Here is a 22,649-nt window from a genome sequence, read left to right on the forward strand (position 1 = left end):
GAAGAAACAGAAAATCTGAACAGACCAGTTACTAGTGATGATATTGAATCATTACTCCCAGGATGTCTGGAGGGCTCAGTCAGTTGAGCGTCAGGCTCTTGGTTTCAGCTCAGGTTGTGAGATCGGGCCCCATGCTGGGATCCATGCTGAATGTGGAGCCTCCTTGTGATACTCTCTCTCTCTCTCTCTGCTCCTCCCCACCCTCCCCCATCTCTTACACACGCACTCTCTCTCAAAAAAAAAAAGAAAGAAAATCAAAAACAAAAACAAAAAAACTCCCAAGAAACTAAAGGCCAGGAAATTCATTCACAGGTAAATTCTACCAAACATTTAAAGAAGAGTTAATGCCTATGCTTCAAAAATTATTCCAAAAAATTAAAGAGGAAGGAATGCTTCCCAATTCATTCTATGATACCAGCATTATGGGACACCAAACACAAAGACACTACAAAAAAAAAAAAAAGAAAGAAAGAAAGAAAATTACAGGCCAATATCCCTGATGAATACAGATGCAAAAATCCTCAACAAAATATTAGCAAATCGAATTTTTTTTTTTAAAGATTTTATTTATCTATTTGAGAGAGAGAAAGAGATAGAGAGAGCATGAGAGGGGGGAAGGGTCAGGGGGAGAAGCGGACTCCCTGCTGAGCAGGGAGCCCAATGTGGGGCTTGATCCCGGGACTCCAGGATCATGACCTGAGCCTAAGGCAGTCGCTCAACCAACTGAGCCACCCAGGTGCCCAGCAAATCGAATTTAAAAACACATTAAAAGGATCATTTACTTCAAATAAGCAGGATTTCTTCCAGGGACACAAAGATGGTTCAATATGCACAAATCAATCAATGTGATACACCAAATTAACAAAACGAAGGACAAAAATCATATGATCACCTCAACAGATGCAGAAGCATCTGACAAAATTCAACATCCATTCACAATAAAAACCTGCAACAAAGTGGCTACAGAAGGAACATACCTTAACATGGTAAAGGCCATATATCAAAACCATAGCTAACATCATGTGCAATAGTGAAAATCTGAAAGCTTTTCCTCTAAGATCAGGAATAAGACAAGGATGTCCACCCTTACTACTTCTATTCAACATAGTACTGGAAGTCCTAGCTACACCTATCAGATGAAAAAAAATGAATAAATAAAGGCATCCAAATTGGTAAGGAAGAAGTAAATTTGAAGACAGTACCATGCACAGATGACATGTTACTATAATCAGAAAACCTTAAAGACTACATACACACACACACACACACACACAAAATTGAACAAATTAATTCAGTGAAGTTGCAGGCTATGAAACCAATATACAGAAATACTGCATTTCTATACACTAATAAGCAGAAAGAAAAACTGAAAAACAATCCAATTTACAATTGCATCAAAAAGAATAAAATACCTAGGAATAAATTTAACCAAAGAGGTAAAAGACCTATACTCTAAAAACTTTAAGACACTCATGAAAGAAATCAAAGATGACACAAACAAATGGAAAGACATTCATTCCAAGGGGCACCTGAGTGGCTCAGTCGGTTAAGTGTCTGCCTTCAGCTCAGGTCATGATCCCAGGGTCCTGGGATCGAGCCCCACATCAGGCTCCCTACTCAGTGGGGAGTCTGCTTCTCAACCTCTCCCTCTGTCCCTCTACCCCCTCCCCGCTTATGCTCTCTCTCTTTCTCTCTCTCACTCTACCTCAAATAAAGAAAATCTTAAAAAAAAAGACATTCCATGCTCATGGATTAGAAGAATTAACATTGTTTAAATGCCATACTACTCTAAGCATTCTACAAATTCAATGCAATCCCTATCAAAATACCAATGGCATTTTTCACAGACACTGAAAAAACAATCCTAAAATTCACATGGAACCACAAAAGAATAGCCAAAGCAATCTTGAGAAAGAAGAAAAAAGTTGGAAACCTCATAATTCTAGATTTCAAACTCAACTACAAAGCTATAGTTATCAAAACAGTATGGTACTGGCATAAAATAGACACACAGATCAATGGAACAGAATTGAGAGCCCAGAAATAAACCCACACATACGGGTCAATTTATCAATGACACTGAAGGCAAGAAAATTAAGTCGGGAAGGGACGCCTGGGTGGCTCAATCGGTTAAACATCTGCCTTTAGCTCAGGTCATGATCCCAAAGTCTTGGGATTGAATCCTGTGCATCGGGCTCCTTGCTTGGCAAGGAGTCTGCTTCTCCCTCTCCCACTCCCCCTGCTTGTGCTCTCTGTCAAATAAATAAATAAAATCTTAAAAAAAATATTAGGTGGGGAAACAAATTCTCTTCAATAAATTGTGCTGGAAAAACTGGACAGCTACGTGAAAAAGAACAACATTAGACCACTTTCTTACATCATACATAAAAATAAACTCAAAATGGGTTTTGGACCTAAAGCTAAGACGTGAAACCATAAAACTCCTAATACAGGCAGTAAATTCTTAGTCGTAGCAATTCTTTTTTGGATCTGCCTCCTCAGGCAAGGGAAACAATTGGAACTACATCAAACTAAAAGGTTTTTGCACAGTGAAAGAAACCATCAACAAAAGACAACCTACTGAATGGAAGAAGGTATCTGCAAATGATGTATCTTATAAGGGATTAATACCCAAAATATATATAAAGAACTCCTATAACAACACCAAAAAAGTCCAAATAATCAGATTTCAAAATGGGCAGAGGACCTGAATAGATATTTTTCCAAAGAAGACATTACAGATGGTCAAGAGACAAATGAAAAGATGCTCAACATCACTAATCACTGGAGTAATTCAAATCAAAGCTGTAATGAGATGACACCTCATACCAGTTAGAATCACTAGTATCGAAGAAATAACAAGTGTTGAGAAAAGGGAACCTTCATGCATTGTTGGTGGGATTGTAAACTGGTGCAGCCTCTCTGGAAAACAGTATGGAGGTTCCTCAAAAAACTAAAAATAGAAGTATCATACACTCCAGTCCTTCAACTTCTGAGTATTTCCCTGAAGAAAATAAAAACACTAATTTGAAATGATACATGTACCCCTGTTTATGGCAGCATTATTTACAAAAGCCAAGATACAGAAACAAGCCTGAGTGTCCACTAATAGATGAATGGATAAAGAAGATGTGGAGTGTGTGTGTGTGTGTGTGCAATGGAATATTACTCAGCCATAAAAAGGGATCAAATCTTGCTATTTGTGATAACATGGATGGACCTAACAGGTATTATGCTAAGTGAAATGAGTCAGAGAAAGAAAAATACCGTATGATTTCACACTTATATATAGAATCTAAAAAAAACAGAACAAATAAATAAATAACAAGAACAAAGAAAAAAAGACTCATGGAGAAGAAACTAGTGGTTGCCAGAGGGGAAGGGGACAGGGGTATAGGTGGTCAGTTAGTCACAGGGATGAAAAGTACAGCATAGGGAATATAGCCAATAATATCGTAATAACTCTGTAATGGTGACATGATACGTACATTATTGTGGTGAGTATTTCATAACATACATAATTGTCAAAGCACTACGGTGTATGCCTCAAACTAGTATGTCATCTCCAGTTCAATTTTTTAAAAAAAACTCACATTTGACTTATTGAAGAGAATAAGAGGAACAGTTTCACTTTACCTACATTACTATTTCTCCAACCTGACACAGCTCAGTGCCAGAAGACACTCTCAGCAGCCATTTTTCCCACAAGGGAGAGAGAGAGCATGTAAGTGTGTGCCCAGCTTCCCCAGCTGTGCTGTTATCTGCCAAAAGGCCCTCTTCTTTCTTGCCCCATCCAAAATACTGAGATGAACTGCACAACTGAGGGGTAGGGAGGGGCTGACAGAATAGCAGACAGAGCTAAAAATGTATCAAAGACATGGATCCCACTAACCATTTCATAGACTGAATCAGGAAACCCACACCTGAGGTGCTGGGGATGCCTTGCCTGCAATTCCTCCAACTGGCCCATGGGCACCCCCAACACCCTGCATGCCTCACTCATACATACCCCCAACCTCTGGCAGCCTCCCAGTGTGGTCGCCCAACCCACACTTAGAGTGAAGGGATGTGCTCAACATTCTTTATGCAAGTAGAACTGTGTTTAAAGAGATGTATATGCAAGTATATATAATGGAATATTACTGAGCCATTAAAAAGTAAAGGAAATCCTCTATTTGCAACAAGATGAACAAACCTGAAGGACATTATGTTAAGTGAAATAAGCCAGAGAAATGTGAATTCTGTATGAGCTCCCTTATATTTGGAATCTTAAAAATAAAAAAAAAAAGACTAAGTCTAACTCACAGAAACAGTGTAGAAAGGTGGATACCAGGGCTTGGGGGTGGGGAAATGGGAAGTGACTGGCCAGAGGGTACAAGTTTTCAGTTATAAGTTTTGAGGATCCACATACAACATAGTGACTATAGCACATACAGGAAAATGTATAGTCTGGTGACTATATTGTATACTGCATAACTGAAATTTGCTCAGGAGTGTATTTTAAGGGTTGTCTCACACACGTTAAAAGGTACCTATCTGTGGTGGTGAATGTTAATTAATTCAATCGTGGGAATCCTTTCACAGTGTACACATATATTACATCATCATGATGTACACTCTAAATATATTAATTTTTAAGGGCACTGCGGTGGCTCAATTGGTTAAGTGTCTGCCTTCGGATCAGGTCATGGTCCCACGGTCCGGGGATCGAGCCCAATGTCGGGCTCCTGGCTCAGTGGGGAGTGTGCTTCTTCCCCTCCCCCTCTGTTCTCTCTTTCTCAAATAAGTAAATAAAATCTTTAAAAACCTATTAATTTTATTTGTCAACTATAATTCAATAAAGCTGGAAAAAAGCTAATTTGCTACTTAATTTTATTTCTTTAATTTTAAAATTTTAATTCCAGTATAGTTAACAGACAATGTTATTTTAGTTTCAGGTGTACAATATACTGATTCAACAATTCCGCACATCACCCAATGTTCGTCATAACAACTGCACTCCTTAATCCCCATCACCTATTTTACCCATTCCCCTCACCCACCTCCCCTCTGGTAATCAGTGTATTCTCTATATTTGAGTCTGTTTCTTAGTTTGTCTCTCTTTTTCCCCCTTCGCTTGTTTGTTTCTCAAATTCCACATATGAGTGAATCAAATGGTAGGTCTTTCTTTGACGTATTTTGCTTAGCATTATACTCTAGCTCCATCCATGTCACTGCAAATGTGCAAGTGAGCGCAAGATCTCATTCTTTTGATGGCTGAATAACATTCCACTATCTATATATGCCACGTCTTTATCCCTTTATCGATGGACACGGGCTGCTTCCATGATCTGCAATTATAAATAATGCTACTATAAACACAGGGGTGCATGTATCCCCTAAAATTAGTGTTTTTGTATTTGGGGGGTAAATACTTAGAAGCGTGATTACTGGATCACAGAGCAGTTATATTTTTAAATTTTATTTTTATTTATTTATTTATTTTCATTTAAATGCAATTTATGTAACATATACTATATTATTGGTTTCTGGGATAGAATTTAGAGGTTTATTAGTTGCATGTAACACCCACTGTTCATTACATCAGGTGCTGTCTTTAATGCCCATCACCCAATTACCACATCCCCCCAAGCACCTACATTCCAGCAACCCTCAGTTTGACTCTTCAAGTTAAGAGTCTTTTAGGTTTGCCTCCCCCTGTTTTTATCTTATTTTTCTTTCCCTCCCCTATGTTCATCTGTTTTGCTTCTTAAATTCCACATATGAGTGAAGTCATAAGGTATTTGTCTTTTTCTCTGACTGATTTATTTCGCTCAGCATGATACCCTCTAGTTCCATTTAGGTCATTGCAAATGGCAAGATTTCATTCTTTTTGATGGGTGAGTAGTAGTCCATTGTATATATACACACAACATCTCCATTATCCATTCCTCTGTTGAAGGACATCTGGGCTCCTTCATATTTTCACTATTGTACACATTGCTCCTATAAACTTTGGGATGCATGTGCCCCTTAAAAATCACTATGTTTGTATCCTTCAGATAAATACCTACTAGTACAATTGCTGGGTCATAAGGTAGCTCTATTTCTAACATTTTGAGGAATCTCCATACTGTTTTCCAGAGGGGCTGCAGAAGTTTGCATTCCCACCAACAGCGTAAGAGGTTCCCTCTTTCCCGCATCATCACCAGTATTTGCTGTAGGTGACCACACCACTCTTGCATCAACCAAACATCTATTGTTTCCAGACTTGTTAATTTTAGCCATTCTGATTTGTGTGAGATGGTATCTCATTGTGGCTTTGATTTGTACTTCCCTGACGCTGAGTGATGCTGAGCATTTTTTCATGTCTCTGTTAGCCATATGTATGTCTTCTTTGGAGAAATGTCTGTTCATTTCTTCTGCCCATTTCCTTACTGGATTTTTTTATTTTTGGGGTGTTGAGTTTGAGGAGTTCTTTATAGATTTTGGATACTAGCCATTTATCTGATAAGTCATTTGCAAATATCATCTTCCACTCTGATTTTCTCTTTCAACATTCCTTTGGCTATTTGGGGTTTTTTCTGGTTCCATAAAAATTTTAGGATTGTTTCTTCCACTTCTGTAAAAAATGTCGATCGTATTTTGATAGGGATTGCACTGAATGTATAGATTGCTTTGAGTAGCATACATGTTTTAACAATATTTGTTCTTCCAATCTATGAGCAGGGAATGTTTTTCCGTTTTTTTTGTGCCTTCCTCAATTTCTTTCATAAATGTTCTATAGTCTTTAGAGTATGGATCTTTTACCTCTTTGTTAGGTTTATTCCTAGGTATCTTTTGGGTTTTAGTGCAATTGTAAATGGGATCGATTCCTTAATTTCTCTTTCTTCAGTCACACTGTTAGTGTATAGAAATGCAACTGATTTCTGTGCATTGATTTTATATCCTGCCACTTTGCTGACTTACTGTATCAATTCCAGCAATTTTTTGCTGGAGTCTTTTGGATTTTCTACATAGAGTATCATGTCATCTATCAAGAGTGAAAGTTTGACTTCTTCCTTGCCAATATGGATGCATTTATTTCTTTTTGTTGTCTGATTGCTGAGGCTAGCTAGGACTTCCAGTACTTTGTTAAATAACAGTGGTGAAAGTGGACATCCCTGTCATGTTCCTGACCTCCGTTTTTTCCTGCTGAGGATGATATTCCCTGTGGGCTTTTCATATATGGCTTTTATGATATTGAGGTATGTTCCTTCTATCCCTACATGGCGGAGAGTTTTAATCAAGAAAGGATGCTGTATTTTGTCAAATGCTTTCTCTGCATCTATTGAGAGGACCATATGGTTCTTGTCCTTTCTTTTAATAATGTTGTTTAACATATTGATTTGCGGATGTTGAATCACCCTTGCAGCCCAGGAATAAATCCCATGTGGCCATGGTGAATAATCCTTTTAATGTACTGCTGGATCCTATTAGCTAGTATTTTGGTGAGAACTTTTGCATCCATGTTCTTCAGGGCTATTGGTCTGCAATTCTCCTTTTTAGTGAGGTCTTTGTCTGGCTTTGGGATCATGGCAATGCTGGCCCCATAGAATGAGTTTGGAAGTTTTCCTTCCATTTCTATTTTTTGGAACATTTCAGAAGAATAGGTATTGATTTTTCTTTAAATGTTTGGTAGAATTGTGCTGGGAAGTCATCTGGCCCTGGACTCTTGTTTGTTGGGAGAGTTTTGGTTACTGATTCAATTTCTTTCCTGGTTATGTATCTATTCAGGTTTTCTATTGCTTCCTGTTTCAATTTTGGTAGTTTAAATGTTTCTAGGAATGTATTCATTTCTTAGAGATTGCCTAATTTGTTGACATATAATTACTCACAATATTCTATTACAATTTTTTCTCTTTCTTTTAATGTTGGTTGTGGTCTATCCTCTATCATTCGTGATTTTATTTATTTGGGTCCTTTCTCTTTTCTTTTTGATATGTCTGGCTAGGGGTTTATCAACCTTACTAATTCTTTCAAAGAACTAGCTCCTAGTTTCATTAATAGTTGTACTGTTTTTCTTCTATTTCTCTATCACTGATTTCTGCTCTAATCTTTATTATTTCTCTTCTCCTGCTGGATTTAGGCTTCATGTGCTATTCACTTTCCAGCTCCTTTAGATGTAAGGTTAGGTTGTGTATTTGAGACTTTTCTTGTGTCTTGAGGAAGGCCTGTATTGCTACATACTTCCCTCTTAGGACTGCCTTTGCTGCATCCCAAAAGTTTTGAACTGTTGTGTTTTCATTTTTATTTGCTTCCATGTATTTTTTTAATTCTTCTTTAATTTCCTGGGTGACCCATTCATTCTTCATTAGGATGTTCTTTAACCTCCATGTATTTGTGGTTCTTCCAAATTTTTTCTTGTGGTTGACTTCAAGTTTGATACCATTGTGATCTGACAATATGCATGGTATGATCTCAGTCTTTCTGTATCAGTTGAGACCCGATTTGTGACACAGTATGTGATCTATTCTGGAGAATGTTCCATGTGCACTCAAGGAGAATGGGTATTCTGCTGCTTCAGGATGAGATGCTCTGAATATATCTGTGAAGTCCATCTGGTCCAGTGTCATCAAAGCCCTTGTGTTTCCTTATTGATCTTCTGCTTGGATGATCTGTCCATTGGCTTGAGTGAGTGTTAAAGTCCCCTATTACTATTGTATTATTACCAGTGAGTTTCTTTAATTTTGTTATTAACTGGTTTATACATTTGGCTGCTCCCAAGTTAGGGGCATAAATATTTACAATTGTTTGATCTTGTAGGATAGACCCTTTTATTATGATGTAGTGTCCTTCTTCATCTCTTATTACTGTCTTTGGTTTAAAGTCTAGTTTGTCTGTTATAAGGATGGCCACTCCAGCTTTCTTTTGATGCCTATTAGCATCATAAATCATTTTCCACCCCCTCACTTTCAATCTGGAGGTGTCTTTGGGTCTAAAATGAGTCTCTTATACACAGCATATTGATGGGTGTTGTTGTGGGGGTTTTTTACCCATTTTGATACACTATGTCTTTTGATTGGAGAATTTAGTCCCTTTACATTCAGAGTAATTACTGCAAGATATGAAGTTAGTGCCATTGTATTACCAGTAAAGTCCCTGCTCCTGTAGATTGTCTCTGTTCCTTTCCAGTCTTTGTTACTTTTGGGTTCTCTCTCTGCTCAATGGATCTCCTTTAATATTTCTTGCAGGGCTGGTTTTGTGTTCACAAATTCCTTTAGTTTTTGTTTGTCCTGGAAACTATTTATCTCTTCTTCTATTCTGAATGACAGCCTTGCTGGATAAATTATTCTTGGCTGCACTATTTCCCCATTCCACACACTGAATAAATCATGCCAGTCCTTTCTGGCCTGCCAGGTCTCTGTGCACAGGTCTGCTGCCAGCCTTTTGTGTCTACCCTTGTTGGTTAAGGCCCTCCTGTCCCAAGCTGCTTTCAGGATTTCTCTTTATCTTTGAAATGTGCAAACTTTACTATTATACATTGGGTTCTTGACCTATTTTTATTGATATTGAGGGGGCTTCCTTGTGCCTCCTGGACTTGAATGCCTGTTTCTTCCCCCGGATTAAGGAAGTTCTCAGCTATAATTTGTTCAAATAAACTTTCTGCCCCTCTCACCCACTTCTCATCTTCTGGGACCCCTATTATCCACGTATTTTTCTGCTTTATGGAATTGCTGGGGTCTCTATGTCTCCCTTTGTGATCTAGCATTTACTTTCTCCCCTTTTTTCAGCTTCCTTATTTTCCATCATTTTATCTTCTATATCTATGATTCGCTCTTCTGCTTCGTTCATCCTTGTTTTTATAGCCTCCACTTGGGACGGCATCTTGGTAACAGCATTTTAAATTTCAACCCGACTACATTTTAGTTCTATTATTTCTCCAGTAAGGGAGTCTCTAGTGTCTTCTATGCTTTTTTAGCTAGTATCTTTATATTCATTGTTTTAAATTTTAGCTCAGACATCTTACTTATATTCATATTGATTAAATCCCTGGCAGTGAGTACTACCTTTTGTCCTTTTTGGGGGGTGAATTTCTCCATCTTGTTATTTTTTCCAGAAAAGAAAAGAAGAGAGAAAGAGAAGACAACAACAATGACAACAGAAAAAAGAAAACAAACAAAAAGAAACAAAAATCAAAACAAAACAAAACAAAAAACTAGATCCTGGGTGTGCTTTGGTCTACTTATTAAAAGGAACTAGATCCCAAAATAAGAAAGAAAAACTTATATATATACAACATAAAGTAAAATAAATTCCTTGAAAGGAATAAAAAAATATAGACAGAAGTATATTGTATGAAATGATATATTACTTAATGATAAATTGATAAAGTTAGATATATATTGTAAACCTTAGAGTAACTGCTAAAAAATAAAATAGCTAATGTCCCAATAATGCAGATAAATGGAATCATGGAAAAATACTCTATTAATCCAAAAAAAGCAAGAAATGGGGAATGAAGATGAAATGCAGAAAACAAAGAGCAAGATGGCAGATTTAAACTTGATCATCTTGATAATTAAATGTAAATTGTCTAAGCATTATTACAAAACAAACATTATAATAACATTAAAAAAGGAAACAAGATTCAATGATATACCATCTGAAAAAATTAGTTGGTCCATGACAATGACTACTGTCCCTCAGGTTTACAAAAATATGGAATATCCTCTTCTCTCCACCTGGGAAATGACTTAGTGCAAAAAGGAGGGCTCAGTAAGGTTCTCATTTTGCAGTGGGTCAAGAAATCTTTCATCAATAAAAAATTTCCCTGCTATGGAGTGAACAAATGCAGAAAGTCGGAATTATGAATTCTGCCTTTCTGGTAGCCCTAACATAGAATCAGATTTCTTGAAAAGATAAAGTTTTGGTGAATTCAAGCCTTCCAGCCACATAAAGAATTACATTAATTTGATAAGCTGGGGGATTCAGTTGTCCAAACTAATTCATATCACGGTGACCCACTGAGGCTTTTGCAAAATTGAGCCCCCAACACCAGTTAATTTTACAACAGCCATTGGGCAATGAGAAAAAAAGTTAGTGCTGCAGGCGCCTGGGTGGCTCAGTCGTTAAGCGTCTGCCTTCGGCTCAGGTCGTGATCCCAGGGTCCTGGGATCGAGTCCCACACATTGGGCTCCCTGCTCCGCAGGAAGCCTGCTTCTCCCTCTCGCACTCCCCCGCTGTGTTCCTGCTCTCGCCATGTCTCTCTCTGTCAAATAAATAAATAAAATCTTTAAAAAAAAAAAAGTTAGTGCTGCATCAAGTCAAGGATTTTGTAGGAGTTAATACATGTGTCGGCCACATCTTGGCAAGTCAGGCTGTCAAATGTGCACATCAATCTACTGAGCATGTCAGCCCAAAAAATAGGTAACCAGGCTATGTCCCAGCATCTTCCTCCTCTGTCAAGTAAGAAACAAGATATGCATCTCACTGAGTCTCTTTCATAAATAGCAAAGCCACAGCAGCTTCATTTATAGCCATAAAGGTAGTTTCCCTGATAAATATCACAAGGTGACAAAAGTAATCTCTCAAGAGTTAGGTCAGGGCTGTTAGAAGTACTGGATAAGTACTGACCTTGAATTCCTGAAAAGCAGCAGCCAATAGCAAAACAGTTTCACAATTTTATATAGCCTCTTAACATTGGTGTGTTTTGTAAAGCTAACGGCCAAATACTGAGAAGGTGTGTCCTAACGACATTCAGAGTTGATTCAGCGTGAACAGTCTTATAGTGGGTTGTTTTATCCAAGGATCTAGATGAGAAACATGGAGCCAGGATGTGTAAGGGAAATCAAGATACCTAATGAAATAATCAGATCATGCGGGAAGAGGGAAAGCCAAAGTGAGTGACTTTTTCTAAGGAGCAGCATGAGGCTACTGTAACAAATTACCACAAACTTAGTGGCTTAAAACAACACATATTTATTATCTTATAGTTCTGTTAAGCAGAAGTCTAACATAAATCTTACTGGGTTAAGACAAGGTATTTGTAGGATGCGTTCTCTTCTGGGGGCTCTGTGGAGGAATTTGTTTCTTTGCCTTTTCTAGCTCGTAGAGGTTATCCACTTTCCTTGACTCATGGTCCCTTCCTCCATCTTCAAAGCTAGCAACAGCAGGCCTACTCCTCATGCTGCTATCTTGGTAGTTCTCTCTTCCAATTACCTCTCCCACAGAGACCCCTGTGATTACATTGGATTCACCAAATTAATCCAAGATAATCTCCGTATTTTACGGTCAGCAGACTAGCAACCCCAATTCCTCTTTGCCATGTAACCAAACATTCAGAGGTTCCAAGAATTAGGACATGGACATCTTTGAGGAAGGAGTCATTATTCTGAATATCATAGTGCCCCTGGCAGCTTCCTTTTCTTCACTGGTTTGCAAGGATAAAGCAATATTGGCTAAAGGGTAAAAACAGCACAGATTGGGGAAAATATGGGTAACCATTGTGGTTCCAAGTTCACACTTTTATAGATCTTGAGGTGTGGACAAGGCTGCCAATGAAACATCAACATTACTGAACATTGGATTGGCCCAAAAGAGAGTGGCTGGGAAACATTAGTGCCAACTATCAGAAGCACAAAAAGTAAAAAGGAAAAAGAAAAAGGGGGAAAGCGGAGTGAGAGTCAGGGTTCAATACCAGAGTCCAAAATCTGGCAATAGCTGCAAGATCTTACTTAGACAAGTCACTTAACTTCCATGCTTTACTTTCTTCATCTAAAAAATAAAAAAGTTGATCTAAATTATCCTCTAAAGTCTCTTCCAAGTCAAAATACTACAATGTAATGAAATAGGGGAGAAAGGAAAAAAAGACCAGAAGTTTACTTTCCTTAAATTTAAAACCAGGGCTTAGCACTTCATCTTCCATTGGGAATGAAGAATAGAAAAGTAGACTTTTAAATTTTGAGGCCAAACAAATGATACCTTGAAAACAGTAAGTATGTGGAAAAGTCTGACTCTTGTAGCACTTTCATCACTTTTCAATTTAATCCATTTAAGTAAAAACAGCCAACAGATGACATATTTGGATGAGTCCGATAATCAAAATACATAAAATGATAATATGCCATTAAGAAAGGAAAGAAAATTTCAGGTTAACCATTCTTTAGTGTTGGGCAGGAAGAAATGAGAAAAGTGGAGGAACTAGTTTCTAGGAAGTACAAAGTGTCATTCAGGAAGAATAATTTATGAGTTATGAAATGGTAACCAGTGGATTAATAAACACCTCAGAATACAACCCTAAAAATGAACAAAAAAATTAATCAAATGAATGGATATTCCACATGATCTCAGAATACTAATTTTAAAATGATAAAGTATTGAAATATATATGCAGTTAATCCTTATCACACAAGACTATTGTCCATAATATATGAATACTTATTTTTTTAAGATTTTATTTGTTTATTTGACAGAGAGAGATAGTGAAAGAGGGAACACAAGCAGGGAGTGGGAGAGGGAGAAGCAGGCTTCCCGCTGAGGAGGGAGCCCGATTCGGGGCTCGATCCCAAGACCCCGGGATCATGACCTGAGCCAAAGGCAGACGCTTAATGACTGAGCCACCCAGGCGCCTGAATACTTATTGATTATAGCAATTTAATGTATTTAATATAACTAAATCCCTAGAGATAGTACCTAGACTTTTTTTTCCAGAAAGAATTGAGTGTAATTATTAACCAATCTATATAAATTTACCAGAGGAACACTGAAAAGTTAAAAAATTACAGTCGACCTAAAAACAAAGGGAAATCCCCTCTAAAGTAATAATCTTTATGTCTACTTTTTGGCCTCAATTAACACTTAAACATTAGTAATTTTTTAGTCTTTGAGAATTCAGAAATAAGTTTATCTGAGTAATTTATACATTAAGAAGAGAGCTACAGTTTTTTATAAATGATTGTGTGTTCTAAATAGTGAATATGTAAAAGAAAACTATAGAGAGCCAACACTTTAAGGACATTATAGCTAAATTTAGGAATAGAGTATTTTATAGAGCAATCATGGAATAAAAGTTGTGGTTCTGGTGACAGTGAATTAGACATTTAGAAACTGGAGCCCTAAATCCCCACAATCTTTTAAAGCCTAGATTTGCTCATCTGTAACACAAAAGATTCTAACATTTGAGAGGATGACAGGTAGTTATTTTTCATATTCATTGATGGCAAACACTAAGAAACAGGCATATACTATCAAATGAAAGCCTTATGATGGATAAGGGAATAGATTTATGTTAAAAAGTATTGTTAAATATTGCAACATCATAAAAATCCTGCAAATTACTTGTTTGTTTAATAGTAAACTTTATTTTTAGAGAAGTTTTAGTTTCACAGAGAAATTGAGCAGAAAGTACAGAGAGATCCCATGTGTCCCTGCGTAGCCCCCTTCACATATAGCCTTCCCTACTCAACATCCTGTACCAGAGTGGGCCATTTATTACAATCAGTAAATATCTACAGTGACAAATCATTATCATCCAAAGTCCACAGTTAAATTGTTTACTCTTGATGTTATACATTCTATGGGTTTTAACAAATGTATAACATGTATCCACCATTACAGTACCATACAGAATATTTTCACTACTACAAAAGTCGTCTGAGCTTTGCCTATTCATCCTTAGCTCCCGCTAACACCTGGCAACCACTGATCTCTGTATTCAAATGACTTTTTTTAAAGGCCAAATGCCTACCTAGGACAATGTAGCCTAGAGTTGGGAAGACTGGTTATAGGACCACTCAGTGTCCTAGGCTGTCTCCATTCACTGTTGTACAACATCCCAGAGCACTTGAGCTGTCACTATTTTTTTTTTTTTTAAAGATTTTATTTATTTATTTGACAGAGAGAGAGACAGCAAGAGCAGGAACACAAGCAGGGAGAGTGGGAGAGGGAGAAGCAGGCTTCCTGCTGAGCAGGGAGCCCGATGTGGGATTCGATCCCAGGACCCTGGGATCATGACCTGAGCCGAAGGCAGACGCTTAATGACTGAGCCACCCAGGCGCCCTTGAGCTGTCACTATTATGCAAGTAGTACAGGATAAGGAAACTGACAGAAAGAAAATACTCCACCCATGAAACTTAGTAAGTTACTGATGTATTTCTTCATAACAGTATTCTGATATTGTACTCAACTAAACATCAAAGAATTTTAGAGAATGTGGTACAATGTAAAATCAAGCAAGCAGTACTTTTTTAAAGATTTTAAAGTAATCTCTACACTCAACATGGGACTCGAATTCACAACCCTGAGATCAAGAGCCACATGCTCTACTGACTGAGCCAGCCAAGTGTCTCAAGCAAGGAGTATTTTTGCCTTCACCATTTTTTCCAGTAGTCTTTAATATTTATGATGTTACTTTCAATTAATTTTATTCTTCAACAGATGCTAAAGGAATAACTAAAATAAAAGAAATTGGTATTTCCTGCTCCTGACAGTAATAAAAAGTCATCATCATAATATCCTACCAGCTTTTTGTTTCCCAGCTTTCTGTTAAGAAATGAAAAATTAAGTTCATTGTGTTGCACATTCTGCAGATCAAAAATCCAGTCTTTCTTTCTTCTTTTTTTTTTCAGCAGGGGTCAAAATACTGGAAATGAATAGTTGCAAATGCTAAAAGCAGGCTCTGGCCATTTACATTTATTCAATATATTTTACTTCTAAAAAAAACCATAATGACCATTCCTCAGGGGTCTTCCCTGACTCAAATCTGACTTACAGCCGTAACCCTAAACTCTAGACTCAGTACAATCCCTAAACCCTAAACTCTAGACTCAGTACAGTCAGGTAGGTATAGAAGACCCAAACTGTCTGGGCCACCTGGGTGAGGTCCTATCACTTAGAACATGTTTCCACTTGCCAAAACAACTCATTTCCAGTCAGGAAAAGAGCTAATGAAGAAACAGCACAAAAGACCACAGTATCTCCAACTACAATGCATTTCCAGGCGACCAGTTTTCAGATTAAAAAAAAAAAAAAAAAAAGGTTTTCTTGGATTCTGCAAGCCCTCTTCTATGTATTCTATGTACTTTAAGAAGAAAAGAGAAAAAATCATGGCTGGGACTATTTTGGTTTACCCTATAACCTAAGGCCAGTACACTTTGATATGAAATCTATTTTGCTACTCAAGACAGGCAGCATAAGAGCCTTTTCAATAAATAAATCTCCCCCAGTGAAGAGATAGTTAATATAACAGGGGCATAAGCATGGTTTCTAGATGCTAGTAATGTTCTGTTTCTTGGTGCTCATTCCACAATATATACAGGTGCATACTCTTCAGTATTCATGCAATACTTCAATGAAAAGTTCAAACCAAAACAAAAATCAAACATTTACCAACAGAATAAAAGATTCATGGGTATAAATAGGTAATTCACAGAAATTCAAAGGGCCAATAAACTTTTAAAGATGCCCCACCCCTCCTGAACTCCCAAACCCTTTCCCTATGCCCTCAAAAACACATCTGTCATCCTCAATTACTCATCCTTTTTTCAGAACATTCCTGCTTGGGACACAACCCTGGCTGTACATACAATCACCTGGGAGTTAAAAATATTTACTTAAGCTTGAGCTCCACCCCAGACTGTCTGAGTCAGTATCTCTGGGGGCTGGGACCAAGGAAATGGTATGTTCACAAGCCCTCCCTGATGATTTTAATGCACAGCCAGGGTTGAAAGCCACTGCCAACTGAAACCTGGCTCTCCCTGCAACCCTTTCCAGTCCTGTCTTCATTCTCATACTCCTCTTCACATTAGGCCTGGAGACAGGGTAGGTATTCTTATTTCTTTCTGCTACTTCCAAACTACTGTCTCACCTGCCTCCCTAAAATTCTAGCTTTCAATCTCAAATTTTCAGACCAAATTATCATCACCATCCCTAATGCTTGCTGCAGTCATCGACACGACACCTCCAATATCATTCCTTAAATATTTTAGTTCCTGGCCATAACTCTCTCCAACCCTGTTCTTATCAAAATGCATGATGATCTAAGAAGTCAAAAAAAATACCTTGAGACAAATGAAAACAGAAGAATGACGCTAAAATTTATGGGATGCAGGGCGCCTGGGTGGCTCAGTCAGTTAAGCGTCCAACTCTTGGTTTCAGCTAGGTCATGATCTCAAGCCTCATGTCAGGCTCCCTGCTCAGCAGGGAGTCTGCTTGTCTCCCTCTCTGCCCCACCCTCTGCTCATGCCCTCCCTCCCTCTCTCTCTAAAATACCATAAATCTTTAAAAAAATAAAATAATATTTATGGGAAGCAGCAAAAGCAGTTCCAAGCAATAAATGCTGACCTTAAGAAAAAAGAAAAATCAAAAATAAACAAGCAAACATTACATCTCAAAGAACTAGAAAAAGAAAAACAAATGAAACCCAAAGTTAGTAGAAGGAAGGAAATGACAAAGATCCAAGCAGAAATAAATGAAATAGAGATGAAAAAAAAAAATGGAAAAGACCAAGGAACTAAGAGCCGGTTCTTTGAAAAGATCAACAAAATTGACAAACCTTTAGCTAGACTCACCAAGAATAAAAACAAGAGGACTCACATAAAATCAGATGAAAGAGACATTACAACTGATTCCACAGATATAACAAAGAATCATAAGTGACTACTATGCACAATTATATGCCAACAAATCTGACAGCTTAGAAGAAATCAGTAAATTCCTAGAAACAAAATGCATGATGATTTAAATATCCACATAAATGATCCTTGACATCCTCCTCTCCTCTCAGGGTACACTCCTTCACTTGACCTCAGCTACTCGTCCTTAGTCATGCTCTAGAACTCCTCACTAATAACTTGAACCCCCGAACAATCTCAATTTCTAGCTTCCCACTACCCAGCCAGCCTCTACCTTTTCAACTCACCTCTTCAAATATCTTTACTCTAAGATTTTTAAACCTCAGCTCTATAATCCACTGGTCCTATCACCTTTGCACTGTCCTTCGCCCACTTTAGAGTCCATGGTCCATTATTATAATCCCCCTCCTTTGAATACACCCTCAACTAATTCCCCTATCATGATCACCAGGCAAATCCCAATCCTAGATAAATCCTATTCTCCACCTTATTGGCACAGGTGGTGTGGCCTTGCAATCACTGACCAGTTCTCTAGTCTCCTGAGTTATCAGGTCATACATTTTACTATATTTTACTTCTGTATCTCCCTCCCCTCCTTGGGCTCAGCAGATGATCTTGCTTCCCAATTCATTGAAAAAATAAAAGCAATCAAAATCTATCCATTTATCTACATTTGTGCCAAAGTACTCTTGCCTTCCCTTTGCCATTATGGATGAATGGTCTGTGTTCCTACTAAGACCAATCCCTCCATTGTATCCCTCCATCTCCTTTCATCTACTCAACCTCATTCCAGCAATTCACCCCTCTCTCTTACGCATCATCAATTTCCTTTATTATACTATTCTATTATACTATTCATATCAGCATCAAACACACTATACTAGCTCCTATCTTTGAAAAAACTCTTAATCCTGTATCATCTTCCAGCAATGGTCTCATTTTTCTACTCCCTTTAGGGAAGAAATTCCTCAAAAGAGGTATCTATTTTTGTTATCTTCCATTCCTGTCTTCCCATTCTTTCTTGAAAGCACTCCATCTTAGCCTTTATCTCCTTACTACTGCACAGAGACAGCTTCTATGAAAGTCATTAATGCCTTCCATATTGTTAAAACCAAAGGTCAAGTCTCAGCACTCATCTTACTTGATCTGGGCATATTCAACATCACCAACCAATTCTCCTTTGAAACAGTTTCTACACTAGGCTTCCAGGACACTACTCACTCTTGGTTCTCCTCCTTACTGAGCACTCTCTCTTGTCAGTAAACCTCATTCTCCTGACCTGTAAACGCTGGACTGGCCCAGGGATCTTCTTGGACTTCTATCTCTGCACTCATTCCTTCATCCAATCTCATGGCTTTAAACCACTCCTCTATGATGATATCCATACTCCTCAATCAGATTTCTCTGTATTCTGGACTCTTGAATCTACCTGCCTAGTCAACATCTTAACCTGAATGCTAAGGAAGCATCTAGAACTTGCTTGTTCAAAATCAAATTCCTGATTTCTCTCTCCTTCCTAAACCTGCTTCTCCCGCAGAACCCTTTCAATGAATGGCAACTCTAGCCTTCCAGTTGTCCAGGCCCAAAACTCTGTATTTTTTCTCTCACATTCCACATCTAATACATGAGCATATCTTGTTCATTCTACTTTCAAAATATATCTAGACTGTGAACATTCTTCACCACCTTCATCTACACCCTGGACTAAGTCACCATCATCTCTTGCCTAAATTATAACAACAGCCTCCTAATTAGTCTCCTTGCTTTCTCCTTTAGCCTCTCTTATACTGTCCTCTTAATACAGCAAGCACAGTGATCCTTTTAAAACCTAAATAAGATTACATCACTTCTCTGTTAAAAACCTTCGCATTTCAGATAGTAATCACACTCAAGGTAAAAGACAAAGTCTTTACAATAGCTAATGAGCCTCCCTATTAATTCTCTCACCTCATCTCCTTGCCACACAAAAGTCTTCTCATTTGTTTTTCCCTCTGTCTGCAATTTAAGTTTGATAAAACCAAGAATGATCAGAATATGGAACAAAAACTTTTATACACCAATGGTGGGAGTATAAATTCATGTGAGTACTTTACAGAACAATTTGGCAACATATAGTAAAGCTGAAGATGCATATACCCTTCAGTCCAGCAACTTCACATCTGCATAAAAATCCTAGACTCTGGGGCCTAGAGCAATTATCTTACACATATTACAAGAATACCCACTGCCACATTGTATGTAAAAGCAGAACAACCAGAAATCTAAATATCTACCAACAGGAAATGTATAAATTATAATAAATATAATGGAATACTATATAACAGCTAAAATAAATGACTAACCTACAAATATCAACATGCCTGTAGTTAAAAACCACAATGGTAACCTAATGAAAAGCAAGCTGCAGAATGATATATATTACAGTATGTTCCTATGGATATATATTATTGAAAACATGGAAAATGAAGCTATCTTATGTATGACTATATTCATACATAACAAAATATATCAGGACAGTGGTTACCTCTGATGAAGAAAGGAAGAAGACAGGGGCGCCTGGGTGGCTCAGTCGTTAAGCGTCTGCCTTCGGCTCAGGTCATGATCCCAGGGTCCTGGGATCGAGCCCCGCATCGGGCTCCCTGCTCAGTGGGGAGTCTGCTTCTCCCTCTCCCACTCTCCCTGCTTGTGTTCCCTCTCTCGCTGTGTCTCTCTCTGTCAAAATAAATAAAATCTTAAAAAAAAAAAAAAAAAAGGAAGAAGACAGAAAACTAGATTCGGGGGAGGATTATACAGAATACTTCAACAGCATCAGTTTTGTTTTATTTCTTAAAAAAGAAAAGCTTAGCAAGTATGGGAAAAAGATCAGGACTTGACAGGAATAGATGATAGGTACATGGGTATTTGTTAAGTTATTCTCTGTAGTCTTAAAATAGTCATAATTTTAATCAAGCATATTACATTCTAAGAAAAATTATGTGATTAAAATTCCACACTTTCCAAACTTCATAAAAAACAATGGCCACCTCAGCTTCTTCTACCTGAAATGAATGGTAGTTGTCAGGGATTTTCTGAAAATTCTGGAATTCCACAAAAAGAGGCTTGGTTTGCCATCACATTACTCTACCTCAGCTTCCTTTTTCCTAAAGCAGCACATTTCTACTTAAATATTAATCATCTGTAAACAGTACCACATAATTACACTGCCCTCAGTGAGGGCTGTGAAGTGGAAATGCAATCTGAAGCAAACACAGCAATAGGCACCAAGATTCAAATAAGCTTCTTAAATCACCAGTTGGTACAAGTGACTAATGTAAAGGTAGATAACCGCTTTTTCATTTAGAGTTGGGTTTCTGAATTATAACAGAACCAGTGATATCTCTTTTTCTCTAAGTCCTTTACCAAAACCAGCCTGTGTAAGTTGAATTCTAGAAAAATTTTCCTTATGATCACCTATTAATTAGTTTAATACAGGATGAAAATCCTAGAACACTAAAGCATAATCTTTAGGAAAACTGAATTTCACAAGGTCAAAACAAAAGTTATGGAACTGCATACAATATGAAAAACAAATGTTTAGCCTGCAGATAAATCACAGGTTAGATTAATTTCGTGACTCAAAACAACCCACTTGCTCTTAAAAGCAAGATTGTCCAGTCAAGAAATGGGCAGAAGATACAAACAGACACTTCTCCAAAGACATACAAATGGCCAACAGACACATGAAAAAATGCTCCACATCACTTGCCATCACTGCAATACAAATCAAAACCACAATGAGATACCACCTCACACCAGTTAGAATGGCTAAAATTAACAAGACAGGGAACAACAAATGTTGCCAAGGACGTGGAGAAAGGGGAACCTTCTTACACTGTTGGTGGGAATGCGAGCTGGTACAGCCACTCTGGAAAACAGTATGGAAGGTCCTAAAGAAGTTAAAAATAAAGGTACCCTATGACCCAGCAATTGCACTACTGGGTATTTATCCCAAAGATACAGATGTAGTGAAGAGAAGGGCCATATGCACCCCAATGTTCACAGAAGCCATGTTCTCAATAGCCAAACTGTGGAAGCAACCGAGATGTCCTTCAACAGATGAATGGATAAAGAAGATACGGTTCATACATACAATGGAATATTACTCAGTCATCAGAAAGGGTGAATACTTACCATTTACATCGACATGGATAGAACTGGAGGGTATTATGCTAAGTGAAATAAGTCAATCAGAGAAAGTCAATTATCATATGGTTTCACTCATATCTGCAATATAAGGAATAGCACAGAGGACCACAGGGGTAAGGAGGGAAAACTGAATGGGAAGAAATCAGAGAGGGAGACAAACCATGAGAGACTCTGGACTTTGGGAAACAAACTGAGGGTTGTGGAAAGGGAGGTCAGTGAGAGGATGGTATAACTGGGTGATGGGCATTAAGGAGGGCAAATGATGTGATGAACACTGATTGTTATACACAACTAATGAATCATTGAACATTGTATCAAAAAACTAATGAGGTACTATATGTTGGCTAATTGAATTTAAATTAAAAAAAAAAACAGATTGTTTTTAAAAATCTCAAACATGAAAACTGAGACACAATTCACAAATGCAGGGGCATAAACCCAGCTGACCAGTATAAGTGACAAACCTCTTAATGCTGTGGTTTCCTTACTTTAATACAATGGAAAAATACTGAATACTTGCCACCCAGTAATATTTATACAGAAACTTTGAGACTCTCAGAACAAAACTCAATGCAAAACCTGTTTGATAACCATAGTGAAAGTTAAAAGAGTTGATGCAGGAGGTAGCCATGAGCCAAAAATGATACCCAAACAGCAGAAGAACAATTCTATTATGCTAATTACCTATAAACCATTTTAGTGGCTGCGAGGTGTGACTCATCGGTAGTTTGTCATACTTGCCCATGATCTTGTTTCCAAGACATTACTTGGAACTTAGTTTCCAAGGACATTAATCGAAGCTTCAATGTGCTTTAAAGGCCCATTACCCATTTTACTGATTAAATAAACTTTACAATTAGATACGACTAGGAG

At 37.7% G+C, this 22,649-nt stretch overlaps 1 protein-coding gene across 1 annotated transcript in view; it reads right to left on the reverse strand.

Moving 5' to 3' along the window:
* Positions 1-22,649, reverse strand: part of LOC123835732 (cytochrome c oxidase assembly factor 1 homolog) — a 103,089-nt gene that overhangs the window by 42,442 nt on the left and 37,998 nt on the right. Inside the window, 1 exon segment of the mRNA XM_045864940.3 lies at positions 20,116-20,303. The gene's annotated coding sequence lies outside the window, so the exon portion shown is untranslated.

This window comes from Mirounga angustirostris, unplaced genomic scaffold, assembly GCF_029215605.1.
Source record: "Mirounga angustirostris isolate CCGP_5_RB_7025 unplaced genomic scaffold, mMirAng1.0.hap1 SCAF_12, whole genome shotgun sequence".
In the NCBI taxonomy this organism is placed as follows: domain Eukaryota; kingdom Metazoa; phylum Chordata; class Mammalia; order Carnivora; family Phocidae; genus Mirounga; species Mirounga angustirostris.